The following is a 15359-nucleotide window of genomic DNA, read 5'->3' as shown; positions in this document are numbered from 1 at the left end:
GTGGGTAAAGATCTTTTACCATTCTGTAGGCAGCTGTTTTGTCCTGTTGACTATGTCCTCTTTTTAATAGAAGCTTCTTAGATTCAGGAGTCCCATTTATTAATTGTTCCTCTCAATGTCTGTGCTACTGGTGTTATATTTAGGAAGTGGTTTCTTGTGCCCATGCGTTCAAGGGTACTTCCCACATTCTCTTCTGTGAGGTACAGTGTGTTTGGTTTTATGTTGAGGTCTGTGATCCATTTGGATTTGATTTTTGTACATGGTGATAGATATGAATCTATTTTCATTCTTCTACATGTTGACATCCAGTTATACCAGTACCATTTGTTGAAGATGCTTTCTTTTTTCTACAGTTTTAGCTTCTTTGTCAAAAACCAGTTGTTCATAGGTGTGTGGGTTAATATCAAGGTCTTCGATTCAATTTCATTGGTCTCCACCTGTCTGTTTTCATGTCAATACCAAGCTGTTTTCATTACTGTAGCTCTAGAGCTATAGTCAGGAATGGTGATGCCTCCAGATGTTCCTTTATTGTACATGATTGACTATCCTGGGCTTTATTTTTTTGCCCATATAAAATTTAGTATTGTTCTCTTGAGGTCTATGAAAAATTGTGCTGGGATTTTGATGGGTATCACATTGAATATGTAGATTGGCTTTGGTAAGATTGCCATTTTTCTTGTGTTAATCCTACCAATCCATGAGCATGGGAGATCTTTCTATTTTCTGATATTCTCTTCAATTTCGTTCTTCAAAGACTTAAAGTTCTTGTCATACAGGTCTTATACTTGTTTGGTTAGAGTTACCCCAAGATAGTTTATGTTGTGTGTGACTCTTGTAAAGGGTAATGTTTTCTCTGATTTCTTTCTTGGCCTGTTTATTTGTATATAGGAGAACTACTGATTCTTTTTTTTTTGTATCCTGCCACCCATTACTGAAGGTGTTTATCAGTTGTAGGAGTTCCCTGGTAGAATTTTTAGGGTTACTTATGTGTACTATCATGCCATCAGCAAATAGCAGTAGTTTGACTTATTCCTGTCCAATTTATATCCCCTTGATCTCCTTTTATTGTCTTATTGTTCTAGCTAGGACTTTGAGTACCTTATTGAATAGATATAGAAAGAGTGGACAGCTTTGTCTTGTTCCTGATTTTAGTGGAATCGCTTTGAGTTTCTCTCCATTTAGTTTGATGTTGGCTGTTAACTTCCTGTATATTGCTTTTATTGTGTTTAGGCATGTTCCTTGTATCCCTGATTTCTCTAAGACCTTTATTATGAAGGGGTGTTGTATTTTGTCGAAGGCTTTTTCAACATCTAATGAGATGATCATGTGGCTTTTTTCTTTCAGTTTATTTATATGGTGATTAAATTGATGGATTTTAGTATGTTGAACCATCCCTGTATTTCTGGGATTAACCCTAGTTGATCATGGTGGATTATGTTTCTGATGTGTTCTTGGATTCGGTTTGCTAGCATTTTATTAAATATTTTTGCATTAATGTTCATGAAGGAGATTTTCTTTCTTAGTTGCATTTTTGTGTGGTTTGGGTATCAGAGTAACTGTAGCCTCATAAAAAGAGTTTGGTGGTGTTCATTCTTCTTCTATTGAGTGAACAATTTGAGGAGTATTGGTATTAGCTCTTCTTTGAAATTTCGGTAGAATTCTGTGCTGAAACTATCTGGCCCTGGGCTTTTTTTTTTGGTTGAGAGACTTTTGATGACTGTTTCTATCTCGTTATGGATTATAGATACATTAATTTGTTTATATTGTCTTGATTTAATCTTGATATGTGATACTTATCCAGAAAATTGCCCATGTTCTCTATGTTTTCCAGTTTTGTGGAGTATAGGTTTTCAAAGTATGACCTGATGATTCTCTGGATTTGCTCCGTGTCTGTTGTTATGCCCCCTTCATTTCTGATTTTGGTAATCTGGATCCCTCTGATAGCCTTAATTGTACAAACAGCTGCTTTTTAGAATGTGTACTTTGTGTTTAGGTTTTGAGACAGGGTTTCTCTATGTCGTCCTAGCTGTCCTGGAACTAGCTCTTGTAGACCAGGCTGGCCTCGAGCTCTCAGAGATGGGCCTGCCTTCCGAATGCTGGGATTAAAGGCATGGCCACCACTGCCCTGCAAGAGAATGCTGTTTAAAAAGGGTATTTTGAGGGACTAGAGAGATGGCTTTGTGCTTAAGAGCACTTGCAGAGGACCTGAATTTGGGTTCCCAGCAGTCAAGGTAAGTAGCTCACAACCGCCTTTAATTCCAGCTCTAGGGAGATGTGATGTTCTCTTCTTGCCCCAACCCTCCCCTCTTCTCTCTCCCCGCATGAATGTAAAAATCTTTTTAAAGGTTAGGATGATGGTTCATTCAGTAAAACAATTGTTCTGTAAGTAGGCAGACCTGAATTTGATCCCTAAAACCCATGTAAGAACAGAATCCAGGTGAGCTGCTGCATGCTTGGAGTACTGGGAGTTACTGACCAGTCAGTTCCAGTCTAGTGAAAGGAGCTGTGTAACAACCATCCTGTATCTTCCCAAAAGAGGTGATGTCACCTGAAGATTGACATCCAAAATTCTTTCCTAATCTCCATGCATATGCAAATGTGCGCACACACAAGGATTTTTAGGAAAAGCCTGCTAGATATTTAAAAGACCCATGTGGACCTGTATTGTATTGTATTGACAGTAGAATGTATTTGTATTTTGTACTTCTTGTACAATTTTCCCAGTAGTAGTCCCTCTAGTTCTCTGAAGACAACAGTGGACATGCTGAGCGGTAACACCAACCTACTAGCAGCTGGCTCCGGTCTCAGTGTGACTGCTCTTCTTACTCATTAGATGTGAGGGTCTCAAGGTCAATTACAACCCCCTTTTCTTTAGCATTCTGTTATGTTGAATTTGATATTCAGAGAGAACTTTCCTCTTTTAGTACTTGGAGTATAATGATAGACAATTATTATATGTACAGGAATACTTAATTTTACTTCATTATATTACACTATATTATAGATTTTTTTCCTAAAAATTTTGTGTAGATTTAAATTTTTGTAAGTTGAACCCTTCTTTAAATAGGGAAAAAACTCAGTTTATAGATTGAAAGGCCCTTGGTTCCACCCCTGACACTACATAAATTCTGCCTGGTGGCACAGGCTGGCAATCCTAGCACATAGGAGGTAGAAACAGGAGGATCAGAAATTTAAGGTCATACTTGGCCGCACAGCAAGATCTAGACTGTCTGGTATACACGAGTCCCTGTTTCAATAAAGAAAAAGCAAGAAAAGGAAAAGGAAAAAGGAATCATTATAATAACCAATATTACAAAGTTAGTTAATCCCATTTTGTTCTTTTAAAAGAAGAGCAAGCCAGGCTGGAGAGATGGCTCAGAGGTTAAGAGTACTGACTGCTCTTCCAGAGGTCCTGAGTTCAATTCCCAGCAACTGCATGGTGGCTCACAACCATCTGTAATGAGGTCTGGTGCCCTCTTCTGGCCTGCAGACAGAACACTGTTATAAATAATAAATAAATCTTTAAAAAAAAAAAGAAAGAAAAGAAGAGCAAGACCTGGAGGAAGGCAGGGATATAGAGACTCCTATTCCCTTTGGACTGTGGATAAATAAGACGAAAGCATATTGGAACTCATAAAATGGAATACTACTGGAAATTGTGCTTCTCGAATTAGACTATTTAAATAAAAAGCACAGTGTTTACTTTTATTAAAGGGTAAAATTAATAACTGAGATTTTAATCTTTTGATAACTTAACCCTTAGATTTGATATTAACAAATCTGCTTTTTTTCTATGGATATAAATGTATTTTAAGAAATTTTATTTTAAATACATATGTGTTTGTATGTGTGCCTGTATACATGGGTGGGGGTGTCCATGGAGGCCAGAGGTCACCTGACTGGGGTGTTGAATTGATCTTATATATACCAGAAGAGAAGTAAATCCTCTTAGTCACCGAACCATCTCTTCAGTCACTGACATAAAACTTTTTGCCAAGCTAAAAGAAACTTTGTTTTGTTTTGCTTTTGTTTTTCGAGACAGGGTTTCTCTGCGTAACAACAGTAGCTGTCCTGGAACTCACTTTGTAGACCAGACCAGGCTGGCCTCAAACTCACAGGGATCCCCCTGCCTCTGTCTCCTGAGTGCTGAAATTAGAGGAATGTGCCTCCATCACCTGGCAATACTGTGTTTTTAAGTTTCTTGACATTAATGTTTGAAGTTCCTGAACTTCTGCAAACCAGGTTCATAGCAAAAAAAAAAGCTGTAAAATGCAGAATACTATAGATTTCACAAGGAACTGTGGGCAGTTAGTCTAACTGATTAGTTCACAGGTTAGAAAAAGTATTGTTCCCACAGTGCTGCATTCTGTGTTGTATTACAGCGCTAACTATAGGCAAGAGAGGTGTACTACACTTGTCATCTACTTTTTTTTTTAAAGGTTTATTTAATTATGTATACAATATCCTGCTTGCAGGCCAGAAGAGGGCACCAGATCTCATTACAGGTGGTTGTGAGCCACCATGTGGTGGCTGGAAATTGAACTCAGGACCTCTGGAAGAGCAGTCAGTGCTCTCAACCGCTGAGCCATCTCTCCAGCCCCTTGTCATCTACTTTTTATCCTTCTTTTTTTTTTTTTTTTTTTTTTTTGGTTTTTCGAGACAGGGTTTCTCTGTGGCTTTGGAGCCTGTCCTGGAACTAGCTCTTGTAGACCAGGCTGGTCTCGAACTCACAGAGATCCGCCTGCCTCTGCCTCCCGAGTGCTGGGATTAAAGGCGTGCGCCACCGTCGCCCGGCTTTATCCTTCATTTTAAATACCATGCTTTTTTAGACAGCAGCAATTCTACTGTCCCAGCACAGTTTGATCTACTATAAAAGTAATGTTATATACATTTGTAACTTTAATTACTTATATGAAAAACTTGTTTGTCTTTTATCCTTTTATGGAAGTAAAAATGCACAAATTTAAAGCAAAAGTGAACCTTTATTTATACTTACTTTTTCTTTTTTTATTTTTCAAGATTTTATTGCAAGCAAAATTGGTTTATTGCACACAAAATTGTGTGTCAGGGAGGAATTTTACATATTATAACCATGTTTATTACAGTACATTAAGATGATGGTTTACAAAATAAGTCTGTGAGTTTAAATATACTAGTGTTATAATCCAATGTACAGACTTTCTTTACACTATACGTACAATAATCAGGAATACAAAAAAAAACCATAAATAATGCCCATTTTACAGGTGACATTTTAAAGACTGAAAACACCAACATTGGACTTTGACAACTGGGGCATTGATCCATAAAAATCCTTTCTAAAAATAGAAAAGTCTGTGGCAGCAATGCTTGCATGAAGCATCTGGGCACACATTGTTGCAAGACCGTTTCAATAGATTTTTAGTTATTAACTTATCTTACAAAAACAGTCTACACATAAATTTATCTTCCAAATATGGAGAAACAATGCCCCACGTTGTAGTATTCTGTGTCACATTGATGCTTATAACAAAAAAAAAATTGACGGCTTCACGAGTTTGCGTATTATACTTGCGCAGGGGCCATGCTAATCTTCTCTGTATCGTTCCAGTTTTAGTATATGTGCTGCCAAAGGAGCACTTCCTTTGTCTTTTTCATGATGTCCCTTTAAGAAGGTTTTGTCAATGGAAAGAATGTAGAAACGTGCGGGAAGGAAGGCAGGAAGCAGACTCACAGTGTCAGTCACTGTGCAAGAGGAAGGGAGGAAGCAGACTCACGGTGTCAGTCACTGTGCAAGAGGAAGGGAGGAAGCAGACTCACGGTGTCAGTCACTGTGCAAGAGGAAGGGAGGAAGCAGACTCACAGTGTCAGTCACTGTGCAAGAGGAAGGGAGGAAGCAGACTCACAGTGTCAGTCACTGTGCAAGAGGAAGGGAGGAAGCAGACTCACGGTGTCAGTCACTGTGCAAGAGGAAGGGAGGAAGCAGACTCACGGTGTCAGTCACTGTGCAAGAGGAAGGGAGGAAGCAGACTCATGGTGTCAGTCACTGTGCAAGAGGAAGGGAGGAAGCAGACTCACGGTGTCAGTCACTGTGCAAGAGGAAGGGAGGAAGCAGACTCACGGTGTCAGTCACTGTGCAAGAGGAAGGGAGGAAGCAGACTCACGGTATCAGTCACTGTGCAAGAGGCCGTGAGAAATGGAGCATTTCTCATGTGTGTTGTCACGTAGCCATGTGGAGCCTGGACTAGGGTTTCTTTTTAATCAAGTCCAGTTGTTGGTCTGGGAACACACTTTTCTTGGGGTATTAGGAATATGTTGCCTTCTTTCTTGTAGTGTCTTCAAGGGCCACTTACATACCTCCTGCAGCGTCCTCGTGGACTCAGCCCCTGTAAAAATGGTAGAACAAAGAATGTAACTTGACAACATTAAGTGTTGTTTTTAAATAAATAGAGCTCTTGTTTTTAATTTGATGAACAGGAATTTTCCAACTCCAACCCTCTCTTTACAATCTGTTTTTAATTTGCAAAAATATCTGGTCCAATTTTTAGACATAAAACTATTTTTTTAAAGATTTTCTTACTCTCTAGTTATCATCACTGAACTCAACTCATTATTTTATAGATTTCATTACTTTTTCATTTGCACACTTATGTTTACTACTTTGATATTAGCCCTCCTATTCTACTTTTTTCTTTATCTCTTTGTAACACTATACTCTATTTCCCTTTTTGTGGAATATCTCCTATCTTACCCTGGTTCCTTACCGAGTTATCTAACATCTGTGGTTATTCGGATTGAAGCACACATCTAAAACTTAAAATGTAACTTCTACGCATACGATAAAAATAAAGTATTTGCCTTTTGGGGTCTGGATCACTCACCAGAGCGATTGTTTCCGGCTCCACCCATTTACTTGTGGGGTCTGGGTCACTCACCAGAGCGGTTGTTTCCGGCCCCGCCCATTTCCTTGCGCATTTCTGTTTCTATGTCACATTAATTGTTCATCAGTTGATAGAAATTACTCTACTTAAGGTTTTTTATTGCTGTGGCAAAACAGCATGACCAAAATCAAGTTGGGGAGGAAAGGGTTTATTTGGCTTACACTTCTACATTGTGGGCCATCACTGAAGGAAGTCAGAACAGCAACTCAAATAAGACAGGAACCCGGAGGCCGATGCAGAGGCCATGGAGGGGTGCTACTTACTGGCTTGTTCTACATGGTTTGCTTAGCCTTCTTCCTTCCTTCCCTCGCTCCCTCCCTCCCTCCCTCCCTTCTTCCCTTTCTCTCCTCTCTCTCTCTTCTTTGTGCCTTTCACATCATGCCTCCTGATCCCACCCATCTCCTTCCCCACCCCAAAGTAAAACAAAATTTAAGAGGGAAATGAAAAAAGGGAAAAAGAAGGAGAAAATCTCATCATTGAAGCTGCAGTGTGACGCAGTGAGACATGCAATAAACTCCTTTATTTTTACATGCTGACATTTGTCAGAAAGAATCATTAATCTGGGGGCTGGAGAGATGATTCAGAGGTTAAGAGCACTGGCTGTTCTTCCAGAGTTCCTGAGTTCAATTCCCAGCAACCACATGGTGGTTCATGACCATGTATAGTCAGATCCAGTGCCCTTTTCTGGCATGCAGGCATACATGCAGGCAGAACAATGTATATAAAATTTAAAAAAGGAAAAGAGTCATTGGTCTGGTTTGAAGCCCCTCGTCTTCATTGCACCATCAATACTGGCCCTCACTGGTACTCTTCTTGGACATCCCATTGTTGCCCTGGGTCCACAGGACTGAATACCGCCCTCGCCCTGGGATTAGTGGGGTGGATGTTGGGATAGGCCAACATATAACCCTGGTTCTGGACCTGGGTAGTTGCAGGGTTGGTCAACCTGCCAGTTCTCCCCAGTGTTTACCACCAGAGCGGACTCTCCAGTGTTGCAGGAGGTCCTTCCGCCAATAGCCACTGAGATACCAGCCTATTGGGGCGGTCTCTCTCTTTAAAAAAGCGGCCACTTTCCTCCTCACTCTCTCTTACTTCCTGCTCCGCTTCTGGCGACTAGACTCCCTTCATGATTGCGCAGAGGGCTGTTGTCTGGGACGGTGATCTGTAAGTTTTTCCCCTTTAAATAAATAACCATTCTATTAATCATAATTCCAAACTGGTGTGGGATCGTTTGTGACTTCTGCCTTCGCCTTCACTCCAGCACTGTCCTGGCTAGTTCACTCCTTGCATCAATGGGTAGGGGGCAGGACCAGTTCTCAGACTTTCGTGTTCTCAGGGTCAGTTTTCCTACACTTTCAGGGCCATCTCTACTGTGTTGCCTGGATGAAGGGTAGGGGCCACTCTCCTATGTGGCTCAGCCTGCTTTCTTCTAGAACCTAGGACCATTAGCCCAGGGATGGCACTATACACAATGGGCTTCACTTTCCTGAAGCACAATTATAAAAACTCAGAGACAGATATTGGGGTTCAACCTGACGACCAGAAAAATTAAAGCAGCCAGCCATTGACTTACCTCACTCTCAGTCTGAAAATGGCGATCCTGCCTCCAGGAAACCTCAGAATGAGATTGAGAGCTGTCTGCTCCTGTTTTATAATCCTGTCTAGTTCTGAGATGTAGGTTGTACACCACTACAGCCTGGTTTCTGTGGCAAGCTAGTGTGGCTACTGGGGTTAAAGGTGTGTCATTGTGGCGACTGGGGTTAAAGGTGTGTCATTGTGTTACTGGGGTTAAAGGTGTGTCATTGTGGCGACTGGGGTTAAAGGTGTGTCATTGTGGCGACTGGGGTTAAAGGTGTGTCATTGTGGCGACTGGGGTTAAAGGTGTGTCATTGTGGCGACTGGGGTTAAAGGTGTGTCATTGTGGCTACTGGGGTTAAAGGTGTGTCATTGTGGCGACTGGGGTTAAAGGTGTGTCATTGTGGCGACTGGGATTAAAGGTGTGTCATTGTGGCTACTGGGGTTAAAGGTGTGTCATTGTGGCGACTGGGGTTAAAGGTGTGTCACCACTACCTGGTCTGTAAGGCTGGCCATTGTGGCTGTTTTACTTTTCTGATCCACAGGCAAGATTTATTTATTAAAATACAAATGAAATGCCATTACACTCCCCAATAAATCATTAAGAAAATGCCTTCCAGCAGACTCTTAGGGAGATATTTTCTTGATTGAGGGTCTCTCCTTTTAGATAACTCTACTGTGTCAAGTTGACCTAAAACTAGCTAGCATACACATCTAGGCTAGTTCCAATTTCTGGACCAAGAGGGAATTATTTTATTTGTTTGTTTGTTTATTGTTTTTTGAGACAGGGTTTTTTTGTGTAGCTCTGACTGTCCTAGAATTTACTTTGCAGACCTGGCTGGCTCAGATTCAGAGATTAATCTACCTTTGCCTACCGAGTACTGGTATTAAAGGCATGCACTACCATGCCCAGCTTTTAAGTCTTTTCTTTTTTTCTTTTTCTTTTTAAATTTAGAATTGAATGAAAATACAACATATATAGACCCGAAGGGCGCAATTAAGGCAGTCCTAAGCGGCAAGTTCATAGCACCAAGTTCCTAAATAGGAAAGATCTCATTAACAGCTTAAGAGAACACTTGAAATCTCTATAAAAATAAGAAATGATACTCAAACCTAAGAAATAATTAAACTTGGGGCTGAAGTCAACTCTGTGTCATCTGGTATAAATTCAGCGGTTTCAATATGCAAGATAACTCTTTCTGCATATTGTGAATCTGTAACTATATTAAGAGGTTCTTTAAAATCCCTTAGCAGCATAAGAATGGCATATAATTCTGCCTTCTGGACAGAATTATAAGGGCTTTGTTCCACCTTACTCAATTCATCTGACTTGTAACCTGCTTTCCCTGATTTATTTGCATCAGTATAGAACGTACGGGCTCCAGTTATTGGAGCATCACGTACAATTCTAGGAAGAATCCAAGAAGTTCTTTTTATGAGGTTAAGTCTACCACTTTTGGGATAGTTGCTATTAATTTCTCCCAAAAAATTAGCACAAGCTCTTTGCCACGGTTCATTGTCTTCCCATAACTTTTTTATTTCTTCAGTAGTAAAAGGCACTATAATTTCTGCTGGGTCTATACCTGCTAGTTGACGAAGTCTCAGCTTACCTTTTATAATTAATTCAGAGACTTTTTCCACATAAGTTTTTAATTTTTTACTTGGTTTATTAGGTATAACTATCCACTCTAAAATAATATCTTCCCTCTGCATTAGAATCCCTGTAGGAGAAATTCTGGAAGGCAATATGACTAGGATGCAGCTAAGATTTGGGTTCACCCTATCCACATGTTCCTCCTGTAATTTTTCCTCAATCATTGTCAGTTCCTTTTCTGCTTCAGCTGTCAGTTGTCTTGGACTATTCAAATCTTTATCACCATCTAAGGTTTTGTTTAAATGAACTATTAGATCAGGTGTTATCCCAACAGCTGGTCATAGACTGGAAATGTCTCCTAACAATCTTTGGAAGTCATTAAGAGTTTTTAAGCGGTCTCTCCTAATTTGTGCCTTTTGCGTTTTAATTTTTATCTAACCCTATTCTGTAACCTAGGTAATTAATAGAATTTCCTCTTTGAATCTTTTCAGGGGCAATTTGTAATCCCCACCTAGGCAAGACTTTCTTTACTTCTTCAAACATCCTTTCTAAAGTATCTTTATTTGAATCAGATAACAAGATGTCATCCATGTAATGATAAATGATGGACTTGGGGAATTGTTTACAAATTATTTCCAATGGCTTACTTACAAAATATTGGCACAGTGTAGGACTATTGAGCATACCTGTGGGAGAACAGTCCATCGATATCTCCTATTAGGCTGAGAATTATTATAAGTAGGCACTGTGAAGGCAAATTTTTCTCTATCCTTTTCTTGTAACGGTATAGTGAAAAAACAATCTTTCAAATCAATAACTATAAGAGGCCATCCTTTTGGTAACAGAGAAGGCAAAGGAATTCCAGATTGTAGTGGGCCCATAGGTTGAATTACTTTGTTGACAGCTCTTAGATCTGTCACCATTCTCCATTTACCAGATTTCTTTTTTACAACAAACACAGGAGAATTCCAAGGGCTGGTTGATTCTTCAATATGGTGAGCATCTAGTTGCTCTTGCACCAGCTGTTCCAATGCCTGTAGTTTATCTTCAGCTAGAGGCCACTGTTTGATCCATATTGGCTTCTCAGTTAGCCATTTTAAAGGTAGGGCTGTTGGTACCTCTAAAGGTTTGGTATTTGCTGTATGTTCTTGTACAGCCTGAATGGCTGGTGACCTTTTTCCATAATACCTCATCATATCCTTCCCAGAATTATGAGTTCCTGGAAATACAGGAATGTTAATCTGGGTATTCCATTGCTGTAGCAAGTCACGGCCCCATAAATTTATGGCAATATTGGCTATATATGGCCTTAGTCTTCCTCTTTGCCCTTCGGGCTCTATGCATTCAACCCATCTTGTGCTTTGTTTTACACGAGATAGGGTTCCAATTCCTAGGAACTGAACATCTACCTCTTGAAGAGGCCAATTTGGATGCCAAGATTCTGGGGTAATGATACTTACATCCGCACCTGTGTCTAATAAGCCTTCAATAAAAGTGCCATTTATACAGACTCTTAGCTTTGGTCTTTGATCATTAATAGAAGTCTGCCAAAATATACGTTTACTCTGTCCTACTGGGTTTTTTGACTCATCCTCCACACGTAATTCATCATTTAGACCAGTATTACTTTTTACAGCAGAAATTGGAGCTTTTAATTTTCTTGGTGAGGCACGTTCTCCACTGTGACTGGGAATGACTGGGCCACTGTTGGCTTGGGGGCCTGCGAGAGGCCCTCCAAGGAGTTTCCCGATGATATCGGATTGCCCCGTCTATCTGTTGTTGACCTACATTCGTTGGACCAATGCCTGCCTTTACCGCATCTCCTACATATACCTGAAGGCCGAGGTCTCCTATTTTTGTCATTCCCAGAAGAGATATTATTCCTAGAAATTCTTTGCCTGCAATCCCTTTGCAAATGTCCTAATTTACCACAATTAAAACACCTGGCAGTTTGATGTCTCCTCATTGCTTTGGAAATCGCTTCTCCTATCCAAGATTCATCATTATAGCTAAACGTCTCAACATTCATCGTATGCTGAATCCATTCATCCATAGGTGCTGATCTAGACTTTAAAGGCCCAATTATCTTTTTGCATTCTATGTTTGCATTCTCAAAAGCTAGAGATTCAAGAAGTATTCGTCTAGATTCTGGGTCTGTTACCCCTATGTCCAGAGCCTTAATTAATCTTTGCAAAAAGTCAATAAAGGGTTCTCTCGGTCCCTGCCTAATTCTGGTATATGATTCAACCCTTTTTGCTGGATCTTGTATCCTATTCAAAGCATTTAAAGCTGCTTAGTGACATAGACACAGTACTTCATCGTCATAAAGAGCTTGGACCTGTGGATCAGCATATTCTCCTGCACCAAGAATTTGATCTTGGGAAACCTCAATACCTTTTGCTCTTCCTTGCTGTTCCATATGTTTGGATTCTTCTCTGAAATAAATTCCAAACATCAAGGAAGGTCCATTATCTAAAACTGCAGACACTAACTGATGGAAATCATGGGGGGTAGCTCTAGCATTAGAAGCCCAAGTCTTTATCATTTCCTTTACATATTCATTGTGCAAGCCAAAATTAACAACAGCTTGCTTAATTTCTTTCAGATCATTCATTGCTATTGGTGTCCATCTAGCTTCTCTGACTCCCTTTGAGCCTTTAGAAGTTGACGCTTTGTCAGAATTAAGTATAGGGTATGTCGCTAGAACCCTGGGTAAGCCAGTTCTAATAGCTGGTGGAGGCATTGTGTCCTGTCCTTGTGCCTCCTTACTCTGTTCACCAGCTGCAATAATTTCTCCAATCTTTTCAAATCTTTATATCATTGTCTCTCTTAAATCCTGAATCTCCTGACCTGTATATATTTCCAGTGATTTCACTGAGGTATCAATTTTTTGGTCCCCATTCTGCACCTGTGATTCCAAAGCTTTAATTTTTTCCTTCAAAGATAACATGTCCTCCTTAAACTTTTCTTGTATATCATGTAGATTCCCATCTTGGAGGTACATTCTGTTACCTTATCAAAACTTTGTGATAAAGTCTGAAGGTCAAATTCAACAGCCTGAACCCTTTCAGGTAACTTTCTAATACCCTTGGATATGGAATCAATTTTGTCTGTCATAGTATCCACTTGTTCAGATAACCTCTGATTTTCAATAATTTTAATCCTGGCAATTAGTTGTTCATTATTAGTTTGTAAAGATTCTATCGTTCTTAGGAGTGCCATATTTTTCTGTTCATTATTAGTACGTAAAGACTCAATCGTTCTTAGGAGTGCCATATTCTTCCTTAATGATAGAATATGGAAAAGAAAACTGAAGCCTAGTAACAAGCAAATTAAGGTATCCCCATAATCATATAAACCTTGTATGATGTAATTCATTGTATTAGTAAATATAAAATTACTAATCCATTGTATTAGTCTAAACAAAGCAGTAAAATTTGCGTTAGAAACGAAAATTGCCATATTACCTATTATCCAGCAGGTGGTGCTGTTGCAGAGTCGCGATGAAAACATGGTCCTGTTTCAGTGCCTTAGTAGATGTTAAAAACTGGAAAATGCAAGTTTCTCAACAAAGTAAATGTAATTAAATCAATTCCAGAGACGGAACCAGAAACCCAGAATCCAGGGGTAGAGAAGAGCAATCTGGAAGCCACTTATGCCTTCACGTGACAGAGTCACCCTGAGGGCTTGCAGCTTTCAGCAACCGCATGCTCTGGTTCGCGCCACTTAAGAGCTGTGCTTGCAAGGGAGATTTAAAAACGACCCAGAAAAGAGCAAACCACGCGGGCAGAGACTACGCGGGCCTGTGGAGTTTAAATCCACGTGGGGAGGCCAAGGCCGCCGCTGCAAGGCACAGGCAGCAGCTGAGGAAGGGAGGGCTCCCACCAAGCTGAACTCGTGGCCGCCAAGCCGAACTCACGGCCGCCAAGCCGAACTCGCGGCCGCCAAGCCGAACTTGCGGCCGCCAAGCCGAACTCGCGGCTGTGAGCTGGGAAAGGAGAGGTTCTAAAACCAAACTTTGGGTGCCAAAATGAAGGCGTAAGTCACAAACAATGCCACACCAATTTGGGATTATGATTAATAGGGTGGTATTTATTTAAAGGGGAAAAAACTTACAGATCACTGTCCCAGGCAACAGCCCTCTATGCAACCAGGAAAGGAGAAGTCACCGGCGGAGCAGGAAGTGAAGAGAGAGAGAAGAGGGAAGTGGCCGCTTTTTTAAAGGGAGAGAGACCACGCCCCAATGGGCTGGTATCTCAGCAGCTATAGGTTGGAGGACCAGGAGGACCTCCCGCAACACTTGCTGTAAATAGCTTTTATTATATTTAGGTAGGACCCTTGTATCCCTATTCTCTCCAAGACCTTTATCATAAAGGGGTGTTGAATTTTGTCGAATGCTTTTTCAGCATCTAATGAAATGATCATATGGTTTTTTTGTTTCAATTTATTTATATGGTGGATTACATGGATAGATTTGCGTATGTTGAACCAGCCCTGCATCTCTGGGATGAAGCCTACTTGATCATAATGGATAATTTTTCTTATGTGTTCTTGGATTCGGTTTGCCAGTATTTTATTGAGAATTTTTGCGTCGATGTTCATGAGTGAGATAGGTCTGTAATTCTCTTTCTTGGTTGGGTCTTTGTGTGGTTTTGGTATCAGGGTAACTGTAGCTTCATAAAAGGAATTTGGCAATGACTCTTCTGTTTCTATATTGTGAAATACATTAAGGAGTATAGGTATTAGTTCTTCTTGGAAGTTCTGGTAGAATTCCGCATTGAAACCATCTGGTCCTGGGCTTTTTTTCGAAGGGAGATTTTTGATAACCATTTCTAATTCTTCGCGAGTAACCGGTCTATTTAGATATTTCACTTGGTCTTGGTTTAGCTTTGGTATATGGTACTTATTTAAAAAAATGTCCATTTCTTTTGTATTTTCCTGTTTTGTGGCATACAGGCTTTTGTAGTAAGATCTAATGATTCTCTGAATTTCCTCTGTGTCTGTGGTCATGTTCCCCTTTTCATTTCTGATCTTATTTATTTGTGTGTTCTCTCTCTGTCGTTTAATTAGTTTGGATAGGGGTTTGTCGATCTTGTTGATTTTCTCCAATAACCAGCTTTTTGTTTCATTGATTCTTTGGACTGTTTTCTGTGTTTCCATTTTGTTGATTTCAGCCCTCAGTTTTTTTATTTCCAGTCTCCTACTTCTCCTGGGCGCGTCTGCTTCTTTTTTTCTAGAGCTTTCAGGTGTGTTGTTAAGTCCCCAATGTA

At 40.2% G+C, this 15359-nt stretch overlaps 1 protein-coding gene and 1 non-coding gene across 3 annotated transcripts in view; one reads left to right on the top strand and one right to left on the bottom strand.

The window, feature by feature from the left end:
• Ttc28 (tetratricopeptide repeat domain 28) overlaps positions 1–15359 on the top strand; it is a 533351-nt gene that overhangs the window by 52344 nt on the left and 465648 nt on the right. The window lies entirely within an intron of this gene.
• LOC142842756 (U6 spliceosomal RNA) lies at positions 5514–5619 on the bottom strand. Its single transcript, XR_012909437.1, has one exon. It is a non-coding gene; the product is annotated as a U6 spliceosomal RNA (small nuclear RNA).

Source organism: Microtus pennsylvanicus, chromosome 1, assembly GCF_037038515.1.
Source record: "Microtus pennsylvanicus isolate mMicPen1 chromosome 1, mMicPen1.hap1, whole genome shotgun sequence".
Classification (NCBI taxonomy): Eukaryota; Metazoa; Chordata; class Mammalia; order Rodentia; family Cricetidae; genus Microtus; species Microtus pennsylvanicus.
Note: the sequence above shows the minus strand (reverse complement) of the source record. Positions and strands in the feature narration are given on the sequence as shown.